The sequence below is a fragment of the Stenella coeruleoalba genome, assembly GCF_951394435.1.
Source record: "Stenella coeruleoalba genome assembly, contig: scaffold_28, whole genome shotgun sequence".
Taxonomy (NCBI): Eukaryota; Metazoa; Chordata; class Mammalia; order Artiodactyla; family Delphinidae; genus Stenella; species Stenella coeruleoalba.
Window position 1 is genome coordinate 2,001,333 of NW_027645921.1, and position 27,809 is coordinate 2,029,141.

Here is a 27,809-nt window from a genome sequence, read left to right on the forward strand (position 1 = left end):
CTGTTTGGCCCAGTTTGCAATTTCTGCGGAAGATGAACAGGAATAGCGAGAACCAATGAGAGAGTAGCTGGAGGTGTCTGGACGGGCAAATTTAACTCTCATTTCCCACCAGGAAGAGGAAATAACCAAAGGCTCAGCGTGCCGTGCCGGAACCAGATTAGGGCCTGAAGCCATCCTGCGGTGTTGCGGGCAGGTCACAAGAATGCAAGTTGAAGAAAGGAGCTCAGGGGCACTGTAATTCACAAACCTGCAGAGTTATAAATGACAGCTATCATCCAAAAATAGACTGAAGTGAGGCTGCGAAGAGGACTTGAAAGCGGGGCAGAATTGCAGGAAACCGATTTCAGGAGGTAGACTGGAATTGCATTGAAAGCATAGGAAAAGAGGCAGAACGTCCACAATGATGCACTTGGCCAAAAAGGGCGTATGCGTTTTTTCCTGAATATATTCAGGAAAAAACGCATACGCCCTTTTTGGCCAACCAAGCAAGCTTGCAAAGGAAATCTGCACTACAAGGAAGTCTCACTTCCCCCCAGTCAAAAGGGCCATCTGAAAAAAGAGTAAAATCCAGAAAGGCAGGACAGGCCATGGAGAACTGGGAGCCTTGTTATGCTGATGGGCGGGATGTAAATTGCCAACAACCACTCGGGAGAAGTGTATGGTGTTTCCTGAAACATCTAAAAAACAAAGCAACAGAACCTAGGGCACTTCCACTTATGGTCCTATAGCTTAGGGAAATTAAAATCAAAAAGACACAGCCACCCCAAAGTTTGGAACGGCTCTGTTTACAAGAACCTCGTTTACAGTACAAGTTCAACATCGCAGAAAGTGAAAAATGGATAAAGAAGTTGTGGTATTTACTTACAAAGCAATATCACTCAGCAATGAAATCTGTGTCATCAGGCCCTTAGCAGCACAATGAGTGGATTCAGGTATGATGATTCTAACTGAAATAAGTCACACAGAAAAAGAAACATCATAAGATATCAGTAATACACGGAATGTAAACTTGGCTACACAGGAACTGAATTACAGAACAGAACAGGGTCTCAAATTTAGAAAACCAACTTATGCTTGCTTAAGGGGAAAGGTGAGTTGTGGTGCTGCATAAAACCAGAGATTGAAATGAGCACAGATAAAGTTCCTTAAGTCAAATATGGAATAGACAAGAGCTACTCCTTGCTCAACGAAATGGACTCAACACCGCATATTAAACGCCTAAGAATGTACCTGACTAGTAAGTATCGTAAAACTTATGGATTGCTATGTCTCCAAGAGAGAATCAAGCATGTGTACAGGGGCATAAACGTAGCAGTGATAGGATTGGAGAGGTTCGGTGAGCAAATGAAGACCCTTTGAAGTCATATTGCATGGTACCCATTACACGGGTCTCAACGCTCCACGTTTAAGGTATTCTTCATTCAGCTAAAACAGGCATGTGGAACCCAAGTATGATCAACCATGTGAACGGGAGACGTGTTCAAATATGTCTCAGTTTTCGTACCCTGGTACTCGGGTGCAACATTCGAGACGCTTTACTAACACTCTCCCGATTTGGAGAGTCAGTCCCTTTAACCTCCTGTTTGGCCCAGTTTGCAATTTCTGCGGAAGATGAACAGGAATAGCGAGAACCAATGAGAGACTAGCTGGAGGTGTCTGAACGGGCAAATTTAACTCTCATTTCCCACCAGGAAGAGGAATTAACCAAAGGCTCAGCATGCCGTGCCGGAACCAGATTAGGGCCTGAAGCCATCCTGCGGTGTTGCGGCCAGGTCACAAGAAAGCGAGTTGAAGAAAGGAGCTCAGGGGCACTGTAATTCACAAACCTGCAGAGTTATAAATGACAGGTATCGTCCAAAAATATACTGAAGTAAGGCTGCCAAGAGGACTTGAAAGCAGGGCAGAATTGCAGGAAACCGATTTCAGGAGGTAGACTGGAATTGCATTGAAAGCATAGGAAAAGAGGCAGAACGTCCACAATGATGCACTTAGCCAAAAAGGGCGTATGCGTTTTTTCCTGAATATATTCAGGAAAAAACGCATACGCCCTTTTTGGCCAACCAAGCAAGCTTGCAAAGGAAATCTGCACTACAATGAAGTCTCACTTCCCCCCGGTCAAAAGGGCCATCTGAAAAAAGTGTAAAATCCAGAAAGGCAGGACAGGCCATGGAGAACTGGGAGCCTTGTTATGCTGATGGGCGGGATGTAAATTGCCAACAACCACTCGGGAGAAGTGTATGGTGTTTCCTGAAACATCTAAAAAACAAAGCAACAGAACCTAGGGCTCTTCCACTTATGGTCCTATAGCTTAGGGAAATTAAAATCAAAAAGACACAGCCACCCCAAAGTTTGGAATGGCTCTGTTTACAAGAAACTCATTTATAGTACAAGTTCAACATCGCAGAAAGTGAAAAATGGATAAAGAAGTTGTGGTATTTACTTACAAAGCAACATCACTCAGCAATGAAATCTGTGTCACAAGGCCCTTAGCAGCACAATGAGTGGATTCAGGTATGATGATTCTAACTGAAATAAGTCACACAGAAAAAGAAACATCATAAGATATCAGTAATACACGGAATGTAAACTTGGCTACACAGGAACTGAATTACAGAACAGAACAGGGTCTCAAATTTAGAAAACCAACTTATGCTTGCTTAAGGGGAAAGGTGAGTTGGGGTGCTGCATAAAATCAGAGATTGAAATGAGCACAGATAAAGTTCCTTAAGCCAAATATGGAATAGACAAGAGCTACTCCTTGCTCAACGAAATGGACTCAACACCGCATATTAAACGCCTAAGAATGTACCTGACTAGTAAGTATCTTAAAACCTATGGATTGCTATGTCTCTGAAAGAGAATCAAGCATGTGTACAGGGGCATAAACGCAGCAGTGATAGGATTGGAGAGGTTCGGTGAGCAAATGAAGACCCTTTGAAGTCATATTGCATGGTACCCATTACACGGGTCTCAGCTCTCCAGGTTTAAGTTATTCTTCCTTCAGCTACAACATGCATGTGGAACCCAGAGTATGATCAACCGTGTGAACGGGAGACGTGTTCAAATATGTCTCAGTTTTCCTCCCCTGGTACTCGGGTGCAACATTCCAGATGCTTTACTAACACTCTCCTGACTGGGAGAGTCAGTCCATTTAACCTCCTGTTTGGCCCAGTTTGCAATTTCTGTGGAAGATGAACAGGAATAGCGAGAACCAATGAGAGGCTAGCTGGAGGTGTCTGGATGGGCAAATTTAACTCTCATTTCCCACCAGGAAGAGGAATTAACCAAAGGCTCAGCGTGCCGTGCCAGAACCAGATTAGGGCCTGAAGCCATCCTGCGGTGTTGCGGCCAGGTCACAAGAAAGCGAGTTGAAGAAAGGAGCTCAGGGGCACTGTAATTCACAAACCTGCAGAGTTATAAATGACAGCTATCGTCGAAAAATAGACTGAAGTAAGGCTGCCAAGAGGACTTGAAAGCGGGGCAGAATTGCAGGAAACCGATTTCAGGAGGTAGACTGGAATTGTATTGAAAGCATAGGAAAAGAGGCAGAACGTCCACAATGATGCACTTGGCCAAAAAGGGCGTATGCGTTTTTTCCTGAATATATTCAGGAAAAAACGCATACGCCCTTTTTGGCCAACCAAGCAAGCTTGCAAAGGAAATCTGCACTACAATGAAGTCTCACTTCCCCCCGGTCAAAAGGGCCATCTGAAAAATGTGTAAAATCCAGAAAGGCAGGACAGGCCATGGAGAACTGGGAGCCTTGTTATGCTGATGGGCGGGATGTAAATTGCCAACAGACACTCGGGAGAAGTGTATGGTGTTTCCTGAAACATCTAAAAAACAAAGCAACAGAGCCTAGGGCACTTCCACTTATGGTCCTATAGCTTAGGGAAATTAAAATCAAAAAGACACAGCCACCCCAATGTTTGGGACGCCTGTGTTTACAAGAACCTTGTTTACAGTACAATTTCAACATCGCAGAAAGTGAAAAATGGATAAAGAAGTTGTGGTATTTACTTACAAAGCAATATCACTCAGCAATGAAATCTATGTCATCAGGCCCTTAGCAGCACAATGAGTGGATTCAGGTATGATGATTCTAACTGAAATAAGTCACACAGAAAAAGAAACATCATAAGATATCAGTAATATATGGAATGTAAACTTGGCTACACAGGAACTGAATTACAGAACAGAACAGGATCTCAAATTTAGAAAACCAACTTATGCTTGCTTAAGGGGAAAGCTGAGTTGTGGTGCTGCATAAAACCAGAGATTGAAATGAGCACAGAAAAAGTTCCTTAAGCCAAATATGGAATAGACAAGAGCTACTCCTTGCTCAACGAAATGGACTCAACACCGCATATTAAACGCCTAAGAATGTACCTGACTAGTAAGTATCTTAAAACCTATAGATTGCTATGTCTCCGAAAGAGAATCAAGCATGTGTACAGGGGCAAAAACGCAGCAGTGATAGGATTGGAGAGGTTCAGTGAGCAAATGAAGACCCTTTGAAGTCATATTGCATGGTACCCATTCCACGGGTTTCAACTACCCAGGTTTTAGGTATTCTTCCTTCAGCTAAAACATGCATGTGGAACCCAGAGTATGATCAACCATGTGATCGGGAGACGTGTTCAAATATGTCTCAGTTTTCGTCCCCTGGTACTCGGGTGCAACATTCCAGACGCTTTACTAACACTCTCCCCACTTGGAGAGCCAGCGCCTTTAACCTCCTGTTTGGCCCAGTTTGCAATTTCTGCGGAAGATGAACAGGAATAGCGAGAACCAATGAGAGACTAGCTGGAGGTGTCTGGACAGGCAAATTTAACTCTCATTTCCCACCAGGAAGAGGAAATAACCAAAGGCTCAGCGTGCCGTGCCGGAACCAGATTAGGGCCTGAAGCCATCCTGCGGTTTTGCGGCCAGCTCAAAAGAAAGCGAGTTGAGGAAAGGAGCTCAGGGGCACTGTAATTCACAAACCTGCAGAGTTATAAATGACAGCTATCGTCCAAAAATAGACTGAAGTAAGGCTGCCAAGAGGACTTGAAAGCGGGGCAGAATTGCAGGAAACCGATTTCAGGAGGTAGACTGGAATTGCATTGAAAGCATAGGAAAAGAGGCAGAACGTCCACAATGATGCACTTGGCCAAAAAGGGCGTATGCGTTTTTTCCTGAATATATTCAGGAAAAAACGCATACGCCCTTTTTGGCCAACCAAGCAAGCTTGCAAAGGAAATCTGCACTACAATGAAGTCTCACTTCCCCCCGGTCAAAAGGGCCATCTGAAAAAAGTGTAAAATCCAGAAAGGCAGGACAGGCCATGGAGAACTGGGAGCCTTGTTATGCTGATGGGCGGGATGTAAATTGCCAACAGACACTCCGGAGAAGTGTATGGTGTTTCCTGAAACATCTAAAAAACAAAGCAACAGAGCCTAGGGCTCTTCCACTTATGGTCGTATAGCTTACGGAAATTAAAATCAAAAAGACACAGCCACCCCAAAGTTTGGGACGCCTCTGTTTACAAGAACCTCGTTTACAGTACAAGTTCAACATCGCAGAATGTGAAAAATGGATAAAGAAGTTGTGGTATTTACTTACAAAGAAATATCACTCAGCAATGAAATCTGTGTCATCAGGCCCTTAGCAGCACAATGAGTGGATTCAGGTATGATGATTCTAACTGAAATAAGTCACACAGAAAAAGAAACATCATAAGATATCAGTAATACACGGAATGTAAACTTGGCTACACAGGAACTGAATTACAGAACAGAACAGGGTCTCAAATTTAGAAAACCAACTTATGCTTGCTTAAGGGGAAAGGTGAGTTGGGGTGCTGCATAAAACCAGAGATCGAAATGAGCACAGATAAAGTTCCTTAAGCCAAATATGGAATAGACAAGAGCTACTCCTTGCTCAACGAAATGGACTCAACACCCCATATTAAACGCCTAAGAATGTACCTGACTAGTAAGTATCTTAAAACCTATGGATTGCTATGTCTCCAAAAGGGAATCAAGCGTGTGTACAGGGGCATAAACGCAGGAGTGATAGGATTGGAGAGGTTCGGTGAGCAAATGAAGACCCTTTGAAGTCATATTGCATGGTACCCATTCCACGGGTCTAAACTCTGCAGGTTTTAGGAATTCTTCCTTCAGCTAAAACATGCATGTGGAACCCAGAGTATGATCAACTGTGTGAACGGGAGACGTGTTCAAATATGTCTCAGTTTTCCTCCCCTGGTACTCGGGTGCAACATTCCAGATGCTTTATTAACACTCTCCCCACTTGGAGAGTCAGCACCTTTAACCTCCTGTTTGGCCCAGTTTGCAATTTCTGCGGAAGATGAACAGGAATAGGGAGAACCAATGGGAGACTAGATGGAGGTGTCTGGACGGGCAAATTTAACTCTCATTTCCCACCAGGAAGAGGAATTAACCAAAGGCTCAGCGTGCCGTGCCGGTACCAGATTAGGGCCTCAAGCAATCCTGCAGTGTGGCGGCCAGGTCACAAGAAAGTGAGTTGAAGAAAGGAGCTCAGGGGCACTGTAATTCACAAACCTGCAGAGTTATAAATGACAGCTATCGTCAAAAAATATACTGAAGTAAGGCTGCCAAGAGGACTTGAAAGCGGGGCAGAATTGCAGGAAACCGATTTCAGGAGGTAGACTGGAATTGCATTGAAAGCATAGGAAAAGAGGCAGAACGTCCACAATGATGCACTTGGCCAAAAAGGGCGTATGCGTTTTTTCCTGAATATATTCAGGAAAAAACGCATACGCCCTTTTTGGCCAACCAAGCAAGCTTGCAAAGAAGTCTGCAGTACAATGAAGTCTCACTTCCCCCCGGTCAAAAGGGCCATCTGAAAAAAGTGTAAAATCCAGAAAGGCAGGACAGGCCATGGAGAACTGGGAGCCTTGTTATGCTGATGGGCGGGATGTAAATTGCCAACAGACACTCGGGAGAAGTGTATGGTGTTTCCTGAAATATCTAAAAAACAAAGCAACAGAGCCTAGGGCACTTCCACTTATGGTCCTATAGCTTAGGGAAATTAAAATCAAAAAGACACAGCCACCCCAAAATTTGGGACGCCTCTGTTTACAAGAACCTCGTTTACCGTACAAGTTCAACATCACAGAAAGTGAAAAATGGATAAAGAACTTGTGGTACTTACGTACAATGCAGTATCACTCAGCAATGAAATCTATGTCATCAGGCCCGTAGCAGCATAATGAGTGGATTCAGGTACGATGATTCTAACTGAAATAAGTCACACAGAAAAAGAAACATCATAAGATATCACTAATACACGGAATGTAAACTTGGCTACACAGGAACTGAATTCCAAAACAGCACAGGGTCTCAAATTCAGAAAACCAACTTATGCTTGCTTAAGGGGAAAGGTGAGTTGGGGTGCTGCATAAAACCAGAGATTGAAATGAGCACAGATAAAGTTCCTTAAGCCAAATATGGAATAGACAAGAGCTACTCCTTGCTCAACGAAATGGACTCAACACCCCATATTAAACACCTAAGAATGTAACTGACTAGTAAGTATCTTAAAACCTATGGATTTCTATGTCTCCAAAAGAGAATCAAGCGTGTGTACAGGGGCATAAACGCAGCAGTGATATGATTGGAGAGGTTCGGTGAGCAAACGAAGACCCTTTGAAGTCATATTGCATGGTACCCATTCCACGGGTTTCAACTACCCAGGTTTAAGGTATTCTTCCTTCAGCTAAAACATGCATGTGGAACCTAGAGTATGATCAACCATGTGATCGGGTGATGTGTTCAAATATGTCTCAGTTTTTGTACCCTGGTACTCGGGTGCAACATTCCAGACGCTTTACTAACACTCTCCCGACTTCAGAGTCAATCCCTTAAATCTCCTGTTTGGCCCAGTTTGCAATTTCTGCGGAAGATGAACAGGAATAGCGAGAACCAATGAGAGACTAGCTGGAGGTGTCCTGACGGGTAAATTTAACACTCACATCCCACCAGGAAGAGGAATTAACCAAAGGCTCAGCGTGCCGTGCCGGAACCAGATTAGGGCCTGAAGCCATCCTGCGGTGTTGTGGCCAGCTCACAAGAAAGCGAGTTGAAGAAAGGAGCTCAGGGGCACTGTAATTCACAAACCTGCAGAGTTATAAATGACAGCTATCGTCCAAAAATATACTGAAGTAAGGCTGCCAAGAGGACTTGAAAGCGGGACAGAATTGCAGGAAACCGATTTCAGGAGGTAGACTGGAATTGCATTGAAAGCATAGGAAAAGAGGCAGAACGTCCACAATGATGCACTTGGCCAAAAAGGGCGTATGCGTTTTTTCCTGAATATATTCAGGAAAAAACGCATACGCCCTTTTTGGCCAACCAAGCAAACTTGCAAAGGAAATCTGCACTACAATGAAGTCTCACTTCCCCCCGGTCAAAAGGGCCATCTGAAAAAAGTGTAAAATCCAGAAAGGCAGGACAGGCCATGGAGAACTGGGAGCCTTGTTATGCTGATGGGCGGGATGTAAATTGCCAACAGACACTCAGGAGAAGTGTATGGTGTTTCCTGAAACATCGAAAAAACAAAGCAACAGAGTCTAGGGCACTTCCACTTATGGTCCTATAGCTTAGGGAAATTAAAATCAAAAAGACACAGCCACCCCAAAATTTGGGACGCCTCTGTTTACAAGAACCTCGTTTACCATACAAGTTCAACATCGCAGAAAGTGAAAAATGGATAAAGAAGTTGTGGTACTTACGTACAATGCAGTATCACTCAGCAATGAAATCTTTGGCATCAGGCCCGTAGCAGCTTAATGAGTGGATTCAGGTACGATGTTTCTAACTGAAATAAGTCACACAGAAAAAGAAACATCATAAGATATCACTAATACACGGAATGTAAACTTGGCTACACAGGAACTGAATGACAGAACAGAACAGGGTCTCAAATTTAGAAAACCAACTTATGCTTGCTTAAGGGGAAAGGTGAGTTGGGGTGCTGCATAAAACCAGAGATCGAAATGAGCACAGATAAAGTTCCTTAAGCCAAATATGGAATAGACAAGAGCTACTGCTTGCTCAACGAAATGGACTCGACACCGCATATTAAACGCCTAAGAATGTACCTGACTAGTAAGTATCTTAAAACCTATGGATTGCTATGTCTCCGAAAGAGAATGAAGCATGTGTACAGGGGCATAAACACAGCAGTGAAAGGATTGGAGAGGTTCGGTGAGCAAAAGAAGACCCTTTGAAGTCATATTACATGGTACCCATTCCATGGGTTTTAACTACCCAGGTTTAAGGTATTCTTCCTTCAGCTAAAACTTGCATGTGGAACCTAGAGTATGATCAACCATGTGATCGGGAGACGTGTTCAAATATGTCTCAGTTTTCGTACCCTGGTACTCGGGTGCAACATTCCAGACGCTTTACTAACACTCTCCCCACTTGGAGAGTCAGTCCCTTTAACCTCCTGTTTGGCCCAGTTTGCAATTTCTGTGGAAGATGAACAGGAATAGCGAGAACCAATGAGAGACTAGCTGAAGGTGTCTGGATGGGCAAATTTAACTCTCATTTCCCACCAGGAAGAAGAATTAACCAAAGGCTCAGCGTGCCGTGCCAGAACCAGATTAGGGCCTGAAGACATCCTGCGGTGTTTCGGCCAGCTCACAAGAAAGCGAGTTGAAGAAAGGAGCTCAGGGGCACTGTAATTCACAAACCTGCAGAGTTATAAATGACAGCTATCGTCCAAAAATAGACTGAAGTAAGGCTGCCAAGAGGACTTGAAAGCGGGGCAGAATTGCAGGAAACCGATTTCAGGAGGTAGACTGGAATTGCATTGAAAGCATAGGAAAAGAGGCAGAACGTCCACAATGATGCACTTGGCCAAAAAGGGCGTATGCGTTTTTTCCTGAATATGTTCAGGAAAAAACGCATACGCCCTTTTTGGCCAACCAAGCAAACTTGCAAAGGAAATCTGCACTACAAAGAAGTCTCACTTCTCCCCGGTCAAAAGGGCCATCTGAAAAAAGTGTAAAATCCAGAAAGGCAGGACAGGCCATGGAGAACTGGGAGCCTTGTTATGCTGATGGGCGGGATGTAAATTGCCAACAGAAACTCGGGAGAAGTGTATGGTGTTTCCTGAAACATCGAAAAAACAAAACAACAGAGTCTAGGGCACTTCCACTTATGGTCCTATAGCTTAGGGAAATTAAAATCAAAAAGACACAGCCACCCCAAAGTTTGGGACGCCTCTGTTTACAAGAACCTCGTTTACCGTGCAAGTTCAATATCACAGAAAGTGAAAAATGGATAAAGAACTTGTGGTACTTACGTACAATGCAGTATCAATCAGCAATGAAATCTATGTCATCAGGCCCGTAGCAGCATAATGAGTGGATTCAGGTACGATGATTCTAACTGAAATAAGTCACACAGAAAAAGAAACATCATAAAATATCACTAATACACGGAATGTAAACTTGGCTACACAGGAACTGAATTCCAAAACAGAACAGGGTCTCAAATTTAGAAAACCAACTTATGCTTGCTTAAGGGGAAAGGTGAGTTGGGGTGCTGCATAAAACCAAAGATTGAAATGAGCACAGATAAATTTCCTTAAGCCAAATATGGAATAGACAAGAGCTACTCCTTGCTCAGCGAAATGGACTCAACACCCCATATTAAACGCCTAAGAATGTACGTGACTAGTAAGTATCTTAAAACCTATGGATTGCTATGTCTCCAAAAGAGAATCAAGCGTGTGTACAGGGGCATAAACACAGCAGTGAAAGGATTGGAGAGGTTCGGTGAGCAAAAGAAGACCCTTTGAAGTCATATTACATGGTACCCATTCCACGGGTTTCAAATACCCAGGTTTAAGGTATTCTTCCTTCAGCTAAAACATGCATGTGGAACCTAGAGTATGATCAACCATGTGATCGGGAGACGTGTTCAAATATGTCTCAGTTTTCATACCCTGGTACTCGGGTGCAACATTCCAGACGCTTTACTAACACTCTCCCGACTTGGAGAGTCAGTCCCTTTAACCTCCTGTTTGGCCCAGTTTGCAATTTCTGCGGAAGATGAACAGGAATAGCGAGAACCAATGAGGGACTAGCTGGAGGTGTCTGGACGGGCAAATTTAACTCTCATTTCCCACCAGGAAGATGAATTAACCAAAGGCTCAGCGTGCCGTGCCATAACCAGATTAGGGCCTGAAGCCATCCTGCGGTGTTGCGGCCAGCTCAAAAGAAAGCGAGTTGAAGAAAGGAGCTCAGGGGCACTGTAATTCACAAACCTGCAGAGTTATAAATGACAGCTATCGTCCAAAAATAGACTGAAGTAAGGCTGCCAAGAGGACTTGAAAGCAGGGCAGAATTGCAGGAAACCGATTTCAGGAGGTAGACTGGAATTGCATTGAAAGCATAGGAAAAGAGGCAGAACGTCCACAATGATGCACTTGGCCAAAAAGGGCGTATGCGTTTTTTCCTGAATATATTCAGGAAAAAACGCATACGCCCTTTTTGGCCAACCAAGCAAGCTTGCAAAGGAAATCTGCACTACAAAGAAGTCTCACTTCCCCCCGGTCAAAAGGGCCATCTGAAAAAGGTGTAAAATCCAGAAAGGCAGGACAGGCCATGGAGAACTGGGAGCTTTGTTATTCTGATGGGCGGGATGTAAATTGTCAACAGACACTCCTGAGAAGTGTATGGTGTTTCCTGAAACATCTAAAAAACAAAGCAACAGAGCCTAGGGCACTTCCACTTATGGTCCTATAGCTTAGGGAAATTAAAATCAAAAAGACACAGCCACCCAAAAGTTTGGGACTCCTCTGTTTACAAGAACCTCGTTTACTGTAAAAGTTCAATATCGCAGAAAGTGAAAAATGGATAAAGAAGTTGTGGTACTTACGTACAATGCAGTATCACTCAGCAATGAAATCTTTGTCATCAGGCCCGTAGCAGCTTAATGAGTGGATTCAGGTACGATGTTTCTAACTGAAATAAGTCACACAGAAAAAGAAACATCATAAGATATCACTAATACACGGAATGTAAACTTGGCTACACAGGAATTGAATTACAGAACAGAACAGGGTCTCAAATTTAGAAAACCAACTTATGCTTGCTTAAGGGTAAAGGTGAGTTGGGGTGCTGCATAAAACCAGAGATTGAAATGAGCACAGATAAAGTTCCTTAAGCCAAATATGGAATAGACAAGAGCTACTCCTTGCTCAACGAAATGGACTCAACACCCCATATTAAACGCCTAAGAATGTACCTGACTTGTAAGTATCTTAAAACCTATGGATTGCTATGTCTCTGAAAGAGAATCAAGCATGTGTACAGGGGCATAAACGCAGCAGTGATAGGATTGGAGAGGTTTGGTGAGCAAATGAAGACCCTTTGAAGTCATATTGCATGGTACCCATTCCACGGGTTTCAACTACCCAGGTTTAAGGTATTCTTCCTTCAGCTAAAACATGCATGTGGAACCTAGAGTATGATCAACCATGTGATCGGGAGACGTGTTCAAATATGTCTCAGTTTTCGTACCCTGGTACTCGGGTGCAACATTCCAGACGCTTTACTAACACTCTCCCGACTTGGAGAGTCAGTCCCTTTAACCTCCTGTTTGGCCCAGTTTGCAATTTCTGCGGAAGATAAACAGGAATAGTGAGAACCAATGAGAGACTAGCTGGAGGTGTCCTGACGGGTAAATTTAACACTCACATCCCACCAGGAAGAGGAATTAACCAAAGGCTCAGCGTGCCGTGCCGGAACCAGATTAGGGCCTGAAGCCATCCTGCGGTGTTGTGGCCAGCTCACAAGAAAGCGAGTTGAAGAAAGGAGCTCAGGGGCACTGTAATTCACAAACCTGCAGAGTTATAAATGACAGCTATCGTCCAAAAATATACTGAAGTAAGGCTGCCAAGAGGACTTGAAAGCGGGACAGAATTGCAGGAAACCGATTTCAGGAGGTAGACTGGAATTGCATTGAAAGCATAGGAAAAGAGGCAGAACGTCCACAATGATGCACTTGGCCAAAAAGGGCGTATGCGTTTTTTCCTGAATATATTCAGGAAAAAACGCATACGCCCTTTTTGGCCAACCAAGCAAACTTGCAAAGGAAATCTGCACTACAATGAAGTCTCACTTCCCCCCGGTCAAAAGGGCCATCTGAAAAAAGTGTAAAATCCAGAAAGGCAGGACAGGCCATGGAGAACTGGGAGCCTTGTTATGCTGATGGGCGGGATGTAAATTGCCAACAGACACTCAGGAGAAGTGTATGGTGTTTCCTGAAACATCGAAAAAACAAAGCAACAGAGTCTAGGGCACTTCCACTTATGGTCCTATAGCTTAGGGAAATTAAAATCAAAAAGACACAGCCACCCCAAAATTTGGGACGCCTCTGTTTACAAGAACCTCGTTTACCATACAAGTTCAACATCGCAGAAAGTGAAAAATGGATAAAGAAGTTGTGGTACTTACGTACAATGCAGTATCACTCAGCAATGAAATCTTTGGCATCAGGCCCGTAGCAGCTTAATGAGTGGATTCAGGTACGATGTTTCTAACTGAAATAAGTCACACAGAAAAAGAAACATCATAAGATATCACTAATACACGGAATGTAAACTTGGCTACACAGGAACTGAATGACAGAACAGAACAGGGTCTCAAATTTAGAAAACCAACTTATGCTTGCTTAAGGGGAAAGGTGAGTTGGGGTGCTGCATAAAACCAGAGATCGAAATGAGCACAGATAAAGTTCCTTAAGCCAAATATGGAATAGACAAGAGCTACTGCTTGCTCAACGAAATGGACTCGACACCGCATATTAAACGCCTAAGAATGTACCTGACTAGTAAGTATCTTAAAACCTATGGATTGCTATGTCTCCGAAAGAGAATGAAGCATGTGTACAGGGGCATAAACACAGCAGTGAAAGGATTGGAGAGGTTCGGTGAGCAAAAGAAGACCCTTTGAAGTCATATTACATGGTACCCATTCCATGGGTTTTAACTACCCAGGTTTAAGGTATTCTTCCTTCAGCTAAAACTTGCATGTGGAACCTAGAGTATGATCAACCATGTGATCGGGAGACGTGTTCAAATATGTCTCAGTTTTCGTACCCTGGTACTCGGGTGCAACATTCCAGACGCTTTACTAACACTCTCCCCACTTGGAGAGTCAGTCCCTTTAACCTCCTGTTTGGCCCAGTTTGCAATTTCTGTGGAAGATGAACAGGAATAGCGAGAACCAATGAGAGACTAGCTGAAGGTGTCTGGATGGGCAAATTTAACTCTCATTTCCCACCAGGAAGAAGAATTAACCAAAGGCTCAGCGTGCCGTGCCAGAACCAGATTAGGGCCTGAAGACATCCTGCGGTGTTTCGGCCAGCTCACAAGAAAGCGAGTTGAAGAAAGGAGCTCAGGGGCACTGTAATTCACAAACCTGCAGAGTTATAAATGACAGCTATCGTCCAAAAATAGACTGAAGTAAGGCTGCCAAGAGGACTTGAAAGCGGGGCAGAATTGCAGGAAACCGATTTCAGGAGGTAGACTGGAATTGCATTGAAAGCATAGGAAAAGAGGCAGAACGTCCACAATGATGCACTTGGCCAAAAAGGGCGTATGCGTTTTTTCCTGAATATGTTCAGGAAAAAACGCATACGCCCTTTTTGGCCAACCAAGCAAACTTGCAAAGGAAATCTGCACTACAAAGAAGTCTCACTTCTCCCCGGTCAAAAGGGCCATCTGAAAAAAGTGTAAAATCCAGAAAGGCAGGACAGGCCATGGAGAACTGGGAGCCTTGTTATGCTGATGGGCGGGATGTAAATTGCCAACAGAAACTCGGGAGAAGTGTATGGTGTTTCCTGAAACATCGAAAAAACAAAACAACAGAGTCTAGGGCACTTCCACTTATGGTCCTATAGCTTAGGGAAATTAAAATCAAAAAGACACAGCCACCCCAAAGTTTGGGACGCCTCTGTTTACAAGAACCTCGTTTACCGTGCAAGTTCAATATCACAGAAAGTGAAAAATGGATAAAGAACTTGTGGTACTTACGTACAATGCAGTATCAATCAGCAATGAAATCTATGTCATCAGGCCCGTAGCAGCATAATGAGTGGATTCAGGTACGATGATTCTAACTGAAATAAGTCACACAGAAAAAGAAACATCATAAAATATCACTAATACACGGAATGTAAACTTGGCTACACAGGAACTGAATTCCAAAACAGAACAGGGTCTCAAATTTAGAAAACCAACTTATGCTTGCTTAAGGGGAAAGGTGAGTTGGGGTGCTGCATAAAACCAAAGATTGAAATGAGCACAGATAAATTTCCTTAAGCCAAATATGGAATAGACAAGAGCTACTCCTTGCTCAGCGAAATGGACTCAACACCCCATATTAAACGCCTAAGAATGTACGTGACTAGTAAGTATCTTAAAACCTATGGATTGCTATGTCTCCAAAAGAGAATCAAGCGTGTGTACAGGGGCATAAACACAGCAGTGAAAGGATTGGAGAGGTTCGGTGAGCAAAAGAAGACCCTTTGAAGTCATATTACATGGTACCCATTCCACGGGTTTCAAATACCCAGGTTTAAGGTATTCTTCCTTCAGCTAAAACATGCATGTGGAACCTAGAGTATGATCAACCATGTGATCGGGAGACGTGTTCAAATATGTCTCAGTTTTCATACCCTGGTACTCGGGTGCAACATTCCAGACGCTTTACTAACACTCTCCCGACTTGGAGAGTCAGTCCCTTTAACCTCCTGTTTGGCCCAGTTTGCAATTTCTGCGGAAGATGAACAGGAATAGCGAGAACCAATGAGGGACTAGCTGGAGGTGTCTGGACGGGCAAATTTAACTCTCATTTCCCACCAGGAAGATGAATTAACCAAAGGCTCAGCGTGCCGTGCCATAACCAGATTAGGGCCTGAAGCCATCCTGCGGTGTTGCGGCCAGCTCAAAAGAAAGCGAGTTGAAGAAAGGAGCTCAGGGGCACTGTAATTCACAAACCTGCAGAGTTATAAATGACAGCTATCGTCCAAAAATAGACTGAAGTAAGGCTGCCAAGAGGACTTGAAAGCAGGGCAGAATTGCAGGAAACCGATTTCAGGAGGTAGACTGGAATTGCATTGAAAGCATAGGAAAAGAGGCAGAACGTCCACAATGATGCACTTGGCCAAAAAGGGCGTATGCGTTTTTTCCTGAATATATTCAGGAAAAAACGCATACGCCCTTTTTGGCCAACCAAGCAAGCTTGCAAAGGAAATCTGCACTACAAAGAAGTCTCACTTCCCCCCGGTCAAAAGGGCCATCTGAAAAAGGTGTAAAATCCAGAAAGGCAGGACAGGCCATGGAGAACTGGGAGCTTTGTTATTCTGATGGGCGGGATGTAAATTGTCAACAGACACTCCTGAGAAGTGTATGGTGTTTCCTGAAACATCTAAAAAACAAAGCAACAGAGCCTAGGGCACTTCCACTTATGGTCCTATAGCTTAGGGAAATTAAAATCAAAAAGACACAGCCACCCAAAAGTTTGGGACTCCTCTGTTTACAAGAACCTCGTTTACTGTAAAAGTTCAATATCGCAGAAAGTGAAAAATGGATAAAGAAGTTGTGGTACTTACGTACAATGCAGTATCACTCAGCAATGAAATCTTTGTCATCAGGCCCGTAGCAGCTTAATGAGTGGATTCAGGTACGATGTTTCTAACTGAAATAAGTCACACAGAAAAAGAAACATCATAAGATATCACTAATACACGGAATGTAAACTTGGCTACACAGGAATTGAATTACAGAACAGAACAGGGTCTCAAATTTAGAAAACCAACTTATGCTTGCTTAAGGGTAAAGGTGAGTTGGGGTGCTGCATAAAACCAGAGATTGAAATGAGCACAGATAAAGTTCCTTAAGCCAAATATGGAATAGACAAGAGCTACTCCTTGCTCAACGAAATGGACTCAACACCCCATATTAAACGCCTAAGAATGTACCTGACTTGTAAGTATCTTAAAACCTATGGATTGCTATGTCTCTGAAAGAGAATCAAGCATGTGTACAGGGGCATAAACGCAGCAGTGATAGGATTGGAGAGGTTTGGTGAGCAAATGAAGACCCTTTGAAGTCATATTGCATGGTACCCATTCCACGGGTTTCAACTACCCAGGTTTAAGGTATTCTTCCTTCAGCTAAAACATGCATGTGGAACCTAGAGTATGATCAACCATGTGATCGGGAGACGTGTTCAAATATGTCTCAGTTTTCGTACCCTGGTACTCGGGTGCAACATTCCAGACGCTTTACTAACACTCTCCCGACTTGGAGAGTCAGTCCCTTTAACCTCCTGTTTGGCCCAGTTTGCAATTTCTGCGGAAGATAAACAGGAATAGTGAGAACCAATGAGAGACTAGCTGGAGGTGTCTGGACAGGCAAATTTAACTCTCATTTCCCACCAGGAAGAGGAATAAACCAAAGGCTCAGCATGCCGTGTCGGAACCAGATAAGGGCCTGAAGCCATCATGCGGTGTTGCGGCCAGCTCACAAGAAAGCGAGTTGAAGAAAGGAGCTCAGGGGCACTGTAATTCACAAACCTGCAGAGTTATAAATGACAGCTATCGTCCAAAAATATACTGAAGTAAGGCTGCCAAGAGGACTTGAAAGCAGGGCAGAATTGCAGGAAACCGATTTCAGGAGGTAGACTGGAATTGCATTGAAAGCATAGGAAAAGAGGCAGAACGTCCACAATGATGCACTTGGCCAAAAAGGGCGTATGCGTTTTTTCCTGAATATATTCAGGAAAAAACGCATACGCCCTTTTTGGCCAACCAAGCAAGCTTGCAAAGGAAATCTGCACTACAAAGAAGTCTCACTTCCCCCCGGTCAAAAGGGCCATCTGAAAAAGGTGTAAAATCCAGAAAGGCAGGACAGGCCATGGAGAACTGGGAGCTTTGTTATTCTGATGGGCGGGATGTAAATTGTCAACAGACACTCCTGAGAAGTGTATGGTGTTTCCTGAAACATCTAAAAAACAAAGCAACAGAGCCTAGGGCACTTCCACTTATGGTCCTATAGCTTAGGGAAATTAAAATCAAAAAGACACAGCCACCCAAAAGTTTGGGACTCCTCTGTTTACAAGAACCTCGTTTACTGTAAAAGTTCAATATCGCAGAAAGTGAAAAATGGATAAAGAAGTTGTGGTACTTACGTACAATGCAGTATCACTCAGCAATGAAATCTTTGTCATCAGGCCCGTAGCAGCTTAATGAGTGGATTCAGGTACGATGTTTCTAACTGAAATAAGTCACACAGAAAAAGAAACATCATAAGATATCACTAATACACGGAATGTAAACTTGGCTACACAGGAATTGAATTACAGAACAGAACAGGGTCTCAAATTTAGAAAACCAACTTATGCTTGCTTAAGGGTAAAGGTGAGTTGGGGTGCTGCATAAAACCAGAGATTGAAATGAGCACAGATAAAGTTCCTTAAGCCAAATATGGAATAGACAAGAGCTACTCCTTGCTCAACGAAATGGACTCAACACCCCATATTAAACGCCTAAGAATGTACCTGACTTGTAAGTATCTTAAAACCTATGGATTGCTATGTCTCTGAAAGAGAATCAAGCATGTGTACAGGGGCATAAACGCAGCAGTGATAGGATTGGAGAGGTTTGGTGAGCAAATGAAGACCCTTTGAAGTCATATTGCATGGTACCCATTCCACGGGTTTCAACTACCCAGGTTTAAGGTATTCTTCCTTCAGCTAAAACATGCATGTGGAACCTAGAGTATGATCAACCATGTGATCGGGAGACGTGTTCAAATATGTCTCAGTTTTCGTACCCTGGTACTCGGGTGCAACATTCCAGACGCTTTACTAACACTCTCCCGACTTGGAGAGTCAGTCCCTTTAACCTCCTGTTTGGCCCAGTTTGCAATTTCTGCGGAAGATAAACAGGAATAGTGAGAACCAATGAGAGACTAGCTGGAGGTGTCTGGACAGGCAAATTTAACTCTCATTTCCCACCAGGAAGAGGAATAAACCAAAGGCTCAGCGTGCCGTGTCGGAACCAGATAAGGGCCTGAAGCCATCATGCGGTGTTGCGGCCAGCTCACAAGAAAGCGAGTTGAAGAAAGGAGCTCAGGGGCACTGTAATTCACAAACCTGCAGAGTTATAAATGACAGCTATCGTCCAAAAATATACTGAAGTAAGGCTGCCAAGAGGACTTGAAAGCGGGGCAGAATTGCAGGAAACCGATTTCAGGAGGTAGACTGGAATTGCATTGAAAGCATAGGAAAAGAGGCAGAACGTCCACAATGATGCACTTGGCCAAAAAGGGCGTATGCGTGTTTTCCTGAATATATTCAGGAAAAAACGCATACGCCCTTTTTGGCCAACCAAGCAAGCTTGCAAAGGAAATCTGCACTACAATGAAGTCTCACTTCCCCCCGGTCAAAAGGGCCATCTGAAAAAAGTGTAAAATCCAGAAAGGCAGGACAGGCCATGGAGAACTGGGAGCCTTGTTATGCTGATGGGCGGGATGTAAATTGCCAACAGACACTCGGGAGAAGTGTATGGTGTTTCCTGAAACATCTAAAAAACAAAGCAACAGAACCTAGGGCACTTCCACTTATGGTCCTATAGCTTAGGGAAATTAAAATCCAAAAGACACAGCCACCCCAAAGTTTGGAACGGCTCTGTTTACAAGAACCTCGTTTACAGTACAAGTTCAACATCGCAGAAAGTGAAAAATGGATAAAGAAGTTGTGGTATTTACTTACAAAGCAATATCACTCAGCAATGAAATCTGTGTCATCAGGTCCTTAGCAGCACAATGAGTGGATTCAGGTATGATGATTCTAACTGAAATAAGTCACACAGAAAAAGAAACATCATAAGATATCAGTAATACACGGAATGTAAACTTGGCTACACAGGAACTGAATTACAGAACAGAACAGGGTCTCAAATTTAGAAAACCAACTTATGCTTGCTTAAGGGGAAAGGTGAGTTGGGGTGCTGCATAAAACCAGAGATTGAAATGAGCACAGATAAAGTTCCTTAAGCCAAATATGGAATACACAAGAGCTACTCCTTGCTCAACGAAATGGACTCAACACCGCATATTAAACGCCTAAGAATGTACCTGACTAGTAAGTATCTTAAAACCTATGGATTGCTATGTCTCCGAAAGAGAATCAAGCATGTGTACAGGGGCATAAACGCAGCAGTGATAGGATTGGAGAGGTTCGGTGAGCAAATGAAGACCCTTTGAAGTCATATTGCATGGTACCCATTCCACGGGTTTCAACTACCCAGGTTTTAGGTATTCTTCCTTCAGCTAAAACATGCATGTGGAACACAGAGTATGATCAACCATGTGATCGGGAGACGTGTTCAAATATGTCTCAGTTTTCGTACCCTGGTACTCGGGTGCAACATTCCAGACGCTTTGCTAACACTCTCCCGACTTGGAGAGTCAGTCCCTTTAACCTCCTGTTTGGCCCAGTTTGCAATTTCTGCGGAAGATTAACAGGAATAGTGAGAACCAATGAGAGACTAGCTGGAGGTGTCTGGACGGGCAAATTTAACTCTCATTTCCCACCAGGAAGAGGAATTAACCAAAGGCTAAGCGTGCCGTGCTGGAACCAGATTAGGGCCTGAAGCCATCCTGCGGTGTTGCGGCCAGCTCAAAAGAAAGCGAGTTGAAGAAAGGAGCTCAGGGGCACTGTAATTCACAAACCTGCAGAGTTATAAATGACAGCTATCGTCCAAAAATAGACTGAAGTAAGGCTGCCAAGAGGACTTGAAAGCGGGGCAGAATTGCAGGAAACCGATTTCAGGAGGTAGACTGGAATTGCATTGAAAGCATAGGAAAAGAGGCAGAACGTCCACAATGATGCACTTGGCCAAAAAGGGCGTATGCGTTTTTTCCTGAATATATTCAGGAAAAAACGCATACGCCCTTTTTGGCCAACCAAGCAAGCTTGCAAAGGAAATCTGCACTACAATGAAGTCTCACTTCCCCCCGGTCAAAAGGGCCATCTGAAAAAAGTGTAAAATCCAGAAAGGCAGGACAGGCCATGGAGAACTGGGAGCCTTGTTATGCTGATGGGTGGGATGTAAATTGCCAACAGACACTCGGGAGAAGTGTATGGTGTTTCCTGAAACATCTAAAAAACAAAGCAACAGAGCCTAGGGCAATGCCACTTATGGTCCTATAGCTTAGGGAAATTAAAATAAAAAAGACACAGACACCCCAAAGTTTGGGACACCTCTGTTTACAAGAACCTCGTTTACAGTACAAGTTCAACATCGCAGAAAGTGAAAAATGGATAAAGAAGTTGTGGTATTTACTTACAAAGCAATATCACTCAGCAATAAAATCTGTGTCATCAGGCCCTTAGCAGCACAATGAGTGGATTCAGGTATGATGATTCTAACTGAAATAAGTCACACAGAAAAAGAAACATCATAAGATATCAGTAATACACGGAATGTAAACTTGGCTACACAGGAACTGAATTACAGAACAGAACAGGGTCTCAAATTTAGAAAACCAACTTATGCTTGCTTAAGGGTAAAGGTGAGTTGCGGTGCTGCATAAAACCAGAGATTGAAATGAGCACAGATAAAGTTCCTTAAGCCAAATATGGAATAGACAAGAGCTACTCCTTGCTCAACGAAATGGACTCAACACCGCATATTAAACGCCTAAGAATGTACCTGACTAGTAAGTATCTTAAAACCTATGGATTGCAATGTCTCCGAAAGAGAATCAAGCATGTGTACAGGGGCATAAACGCAGCAGTGATAGGTTTGGAGATGTTCGGTGAGCAAATGAAGACCCTTTGAAGTCATATTGCATGGTACCCATTCCACGGGTTTCAACTACCCAGGTTTAAGGTATTCTTCCTTCAGCTAAAACATGCATGTGGAACCTAGAGTATGATCAACCATGTGATCGGGAGACGTGTTCAAATATGTCTCAGTTTTCGTACCCTGGTACTCGGGTGCAACATTCCAGACGCTTTACTAACACTCTCCCCACTTGGAGAGTCAGTCCCTTTAACCTCCTGTTTGGCCCAGTTTGCAATTTCTGCGGAAGATGAACAGGAATAGCGAGAACCAATGAGAGACTAGCTGGAGGTGTCTGAACGGGCAAATTTAACTCTCATTTCCCACCAGGAAGAGGAATTAACCAAAGGCTCAGCGTGCCGTGCCAGAACCAGATTAGGGCCTGAAGCCATCCTGCGGTGTTGCGGCCAGCTCACAAGAAAGCGAGTTGAAGAAAGGAGCTCAGGGGCACTGTAATTCACAAACCTGCAGAGTTATAAATGACAGCTATCGTCCAAAAATATACTGAAGTAAGGCTGCCAAGAGGACTTGAAAGCGGGGCAGAATTGCAGGAAACCGATTTCAGGAGGTAGACTGGAATTGCATTGAAAGCATAGGAAAAGAGGCAGAACGTCCACAATGATGCACTTGGCCAAAAAGGGCGTATGCGTGTTTTCCTGAATATATTCAGGAAAAAACGCATACGCCCTTTTTGGCCAACCAAGCAAGCTTGCAAAGGAAATCTGCACTACAAAGAAGTCTCACTTCCCCCCGGTCAAAAGGGCCATCTGAAAAAAGTGTAAAATCCAGAAAGGCAGGACAGGCCATGGAGAACTGGGAGCCTTGTTATGCTGATGGGCGGGATGTAAATTGCCAACAGACACTCGGGAGAAGTGTATGGTGTTTCCTGAAACATCTAAAAAACAAAGCAACAGAGCCTAGGGCAATGCCACTTATGGTCCTATAGCTTAGGGAAATTAAAATAAAAAAGACACAGACACCCCAAAGTTTGGGACGCCTCTGTTTACAAGAACCTCGTTTACAGTACAAGTTCAACATCGCAGAAAGCGAAAAATGGATAAAGAGGTTGTGGTATTTACTTACAAAGCAATATCACTCAGCAATGAAATCTGTGTCATCAGGCCCTTAGCAGCACAATGAGTGGATTCAGGTATGATGATTCTAACTGAAATAAGTCACACAGAAAAAGAAACATCATAAGATATCAGTAATACACGGAATGTAAACTTGGCTACACAGGAACTGAATTACAGAACAGAACAGGGTCTCAAATTTAGAAAACCAACTTATGCTTGCTTAAGGGGAAAGGTGAGTTGCGGTGCTGCATAAAACCAGAGATTGAAATGAGCACAGATAAAGTTCCTTAAGCCAAATATGGAATAGACAAGAGCTACTCCTTGCTCAACGAAATGGACTCAACACCGCATATTAAACGCCTAAGAATGTACCTGACTAGTAAGTATCTTAAAACCTATGGATTGCAATGTCTCCGAAAGAGAATCAAGCATGTGTACAGGGGCATAAACGCAGCAGTGATAGGTTTGGAGATGTTCGGTGAGCAAATGAAGACCCTTTGAAGTCATATTGCATGGTACCCATTCCACGGGTTTCAACTACCCAGGTTTTAGGTATTCTTCCTTCAGCTAAAACATGCATGTGGAACCCAGAGTATGATCAACCATGTGATCGGGAGACGTGTTCAAATATGTCTCAGTTTTCGTCCCCTGGTACTCGGGTGCAACATTCCAGACGCTTTACTAACACTCTCCCCACTTGGAGAGCCAGCGCCTTTAACCTCCTGTTTGGCCCAGTTTGCAATTTCTGCGGAAGATGAACAGGAATAGCGAGAACCAATGAGAGACTAGATGGAGGTGTCTGGACAGGCAAATTTAACTCTCATTTCCCACCAGGAAGAGGAAATAACCAAAGGCTCAGCGTGCCGTGCCGGAACCAGATTAGGGCCTGAAGCCATCCTGCGGTTTTGCGGCCAGCTCAAAAGAAAGCGAGTTGAGGAAAGGAGCTCAGGGGCACTGTAATTCACAAACCTGCAGAGTTATAAATGACAGCTATCGTCCAAAAATAGACTGAAGTAAGGCTGCCAAGAGGACTTGAAAGCGGGGCAGAATTGCAGGAAACCGATTTCAGGAGGTAGACTGGAATTGCATTGAAAGCATAGGAAAAGAGGCAGAACGTCCACAATGATGCACTTGGCCAAAAAGGGCGTATGCGTTTTTTCCTGAATATATTCAGGAAAAAACGCATACGCCCTTTTTGGCCAACCAAGCAAGCTTGCAAAGGAAATCTGCACTACAATGAAGTCTCACTTCCCCCCGGTCAAAAGGGCCATCTGAAAAAAGTGTAAAATCCAGAAAGGCAGGACAGGCCATGGAGAACTGGGAGCCTTGTTATGCTGATGGGCGGGATGTAAATTGCCAACAGACACTCCGGAGAAGTGTATGGTGTTTCCTGAAACATCTAAAAAACAAAGCAACAGAGCCTAGGGCTCTTCCACTTATGGTCGTATAGCTTACGGAAATTAAAATCAAAAAGACACAGCCACCCCAAAGTTTGGGACGCCTCTGTTTACAAGAACCTCGTTTACAGTACAAGTTCAACATCGCAGAATGTGAAAAATGGATAAAGAAGTTGTGGTATTTACTTACAAAGAAATATCACTCAGCAATGAAATCTATGTCATCAGGCCCTTAGCAGCACAATGAGTGGATTCAGGTATGATGATTCTAACTGAAATAAGTCACACAGAAAAAGAAACATCATAAGATATCAGTAATACACGGAATGTAAACTTGGCTACACAGGAACTGAATTACAGAACAGAACAGGGTCTCAAATTTAGAAAACCAACTTATGCTTGCTTAAGGGGAAAGGTGAGTTGGGGTGCTGCATAAAACCAGAGATCGAAATGAGCACAGATAAAGTTCCTTAAGCCAAATATGGAATAGACAAGAGCTACTCCTTGCTCAACGAAATGGACTCAACACCCCATATTAAACGCCTAAGAATGTACCTGACTAGTAAGTATCTTAAAACCTATGGATTGCTATGTCTCCAAAAGGGAATCAAGCGTGTGTACAGGGGCATAAACGCAGGAGTGATAGGATTGGAGAGGTTCGGTGAGCAAATGAAGACCCTTTGAAGTCATATTGCATGGTACCCATTCCACATGTCTCAACTCTGCAGGTTTCAGGTATTCTTCCTTCAGCTAAAACATGCATGTGGAACCCAGAGTATGATCAACTGTGTGAACGGGAGACGTGTTCAAATATGTCTCAGTTTTTGTACCCTGGTACTCGGGTGCAACATTCCAGACGCTTTACTAACACTCTCCCGACTTCAGAGTCAATCCCTTAAATCTCCTGTTTGGCCCAGTTTGCAATTTCTGCGGAAGATGAACAGGAATAGCGAGAACCAAAGAGAGACTAGCTGGAGGTGTCCTGACGGGCAAATTTAACACTCACATCCCACCAGGAAGAGGAATTAACCAAAGGCTCAGCGTGCCGTGCCGGAACCAGATTAGGGCCTGAAGCCATGCTGCGGTGTTGCGGCCAGCTCACAAGAAAGCGAGTTGAAGAAAGGAGCTCAGGGGCACTGTAATTCACAAACCTGCAGAGTTATAAATGACAGCTATCGTCCAAAAATAGACTGAAGTAAGGCTGCCAAGAGGACTTGAAAGCGGGGCAGAATTGCAGGAAACCGATTTCAGGAGGTAGACTGGAATTGCATTGAAAGCATAGGAAAAGAGGCAGAACGTCCACAATGATGCACTTGGCCAAAAAGGGCGTATGCGTTTTTTTCTGAATATATTCAGGAAAAAACGCATACGCCCTTTTTGGCCTACCAAGCAAACTTGCAAAGGAAATCTGCACTACAATGAAGTCTCACTTCCCCCCGGTCAAAAGGGCCATCTGAAAAAAGTGTAAAATCCAGAAAGGCAGGACAGGCCATGGAGAACTGGGAGCCTTGTTATGCTGATGGGCGGGATGTAAATTGCCAACAGACACTCAGGAGAAGTGTATGGTGTTTCCTGAAACATCGAAAAAACAAAGCAACAGAGTCTAGGGCACTTCCACTTATGGTCCTATAGCTTAGGGAAATTAAAATCAAAAAGACACAGCCACCCCAAAATTTGGGACGCCTCTGTTTACAAGAACCTCGTTTACCATACAAGTTCAACATCGCAGAAAGTGAAAAATGGATAAAGAAGTTGTGGTATTTACTTACAAAGCAATATCACTCAGCAATGAAATCTATGTCATCAGGCCCTTAGCAGCACAATGAGTGGATTCAGGTATGATGATTCTAACTGAAATAAGTCACACAGAAAAAGAAACATCATAAGATATCAGTAATACACGGAATGTAAACTTGGCTACACAGGAACTGAATTACAGAACAGAACAGGGTCTCAAATTTAGAAAACCAACTTATGCTTGCTTAAGGGGAAAGGTGAGTTGGGGTGCTGCATAAAACCAGAGATCGAAATGAGCACAGATAAAGTTCCTTAAGCCAAATATGGAATAGACAAGAGCTACTCGTTGCTCAACGAAATGGACTCGACACCGCATATTAAACGCCTAAGAATGTACCTGACTAGTAAGTATCTTAAAACCTATGGATTGCTATGTCTCCGAAAGAGAATGAAGCATGTGTACAGGGGCATAAACACAGCAGTGAAAGGATTGGAGAGGTTCGGTGAGCAAAAGAAGACCCTTTGAAGTCATATTACATGGTACCCATTCCACGGGTTTTAACTACCCAGGTTTAAGGTATTCTTCCTTCAGCTAAAACTTGCATGTGGAACCTAGAGTATGATCAACCATGTGATCGGGAGACGTGTTCAAATATGTCTCAGTTTTCGTACCCTGGTACTCGGGTGCAACATTCCAGACGCTTTACTAACACTCTCCCCACTTGGAGAGTCAGTCCCTTTAACCTCCTGTTTGGCCCAGTTTGCAATTTCTGTGGAAGATGAACAGGAATAGCGAGAACCAATGAGAGACTAGCTGAAGGTGTCTGGATGGGCAAATTTAACTCTCATTTCCCACCAGGAAGAGGAATTAACCAAAGGCTCAGCGTGCCATGCCAGAACCAGATTAGGGCCTGAAGACATCCTGCGGTGTTGCGGCCAGCTCACAAGAAAGCGAGTTGAAGAAAGGAGCTCAGGGGCACTGTAATTCACAAACCTGCAGAGTTATAAATGACAGCTATCGTCAAAAATAGACTGAAGTAAGGCTGCCAAGAGGACTTGAAAGCGGGGCAGAATTGCAGGAAACCGATTTCAGGAGGTAGACTGGAATTGCATTGAAAGCATAGGAAAAGAGGCAGAACGTCCACAATGATGCAGTTGGCCAAAAAGGGCGTATGCGTGTTTTCCTGAATATATTCAGGAAAAAACGCATACGCCCTTTTTGGCCAACCAAGCAAGCTTGCAAAGGAAATCTGCACTACAATGAAGTCTCACTTCCCCCCGATCAAAAGGGCCATCTGAAAAAAGTGTAAAATCCAGAAAGGCAGGACAGGCCATGGAGAACTGGGAGCCTTGTTATGCTGATAGGCGGGATGTAAATTGCCAACAGACACTTGGGAGAAGTGTATGGTGTTTCCTGAAACATCTAAAAAACAAAGCAACAGAGCCTAGGGCAATGCCACTTATGGTCCTATAGCTTAGGGAAATTAAAATCAAAAAGACACAGCCACCCCAAAGTTTGGGACGCCTCTGTTTACAAGAACCTCGTTTACAGTACAAGTTCAACATCGCAGAAAGTGAAAAATGGATAAAGAACTTGTGGTACTTACGTACAATGCAGTATCACTCAGCAATGAAATCTATGTCATCAGGCCCGTAGCAGCATAATGAGTGGATTCAGGTACGATGATTCTAACTGAAAT

The 27,809-nt window shown here is 43.6% G+C and overlaps 1 long non-coding RNA gene across 16 annotated transcripts in view; it reads right to left on the reverse strand.

The window, feature by feature from the left end:
* The window catches only part of LOC307181468, a 1,676,472-nt gene that overhangs the window by 1,110,320 nt on the left and 538,343 nt on the right, over positions 1-27,809 (reverse strand). The window contains exon 1 of one of the 16 annotated variants that reach the window (XR_013826848.1): positions 2,445-2,487. The exons of the other annotated variants lie outside the window; for them this stretch is intronic. This is a non-coding gene — a long non-coding RNA (uncharacterized lncRNA). Of the gene's footprint in view, positions 1-2,444; positions 2,488-27,809 lie in introns of those variants that run through there. 16 annotated transcript variants of the gene reach the window in all.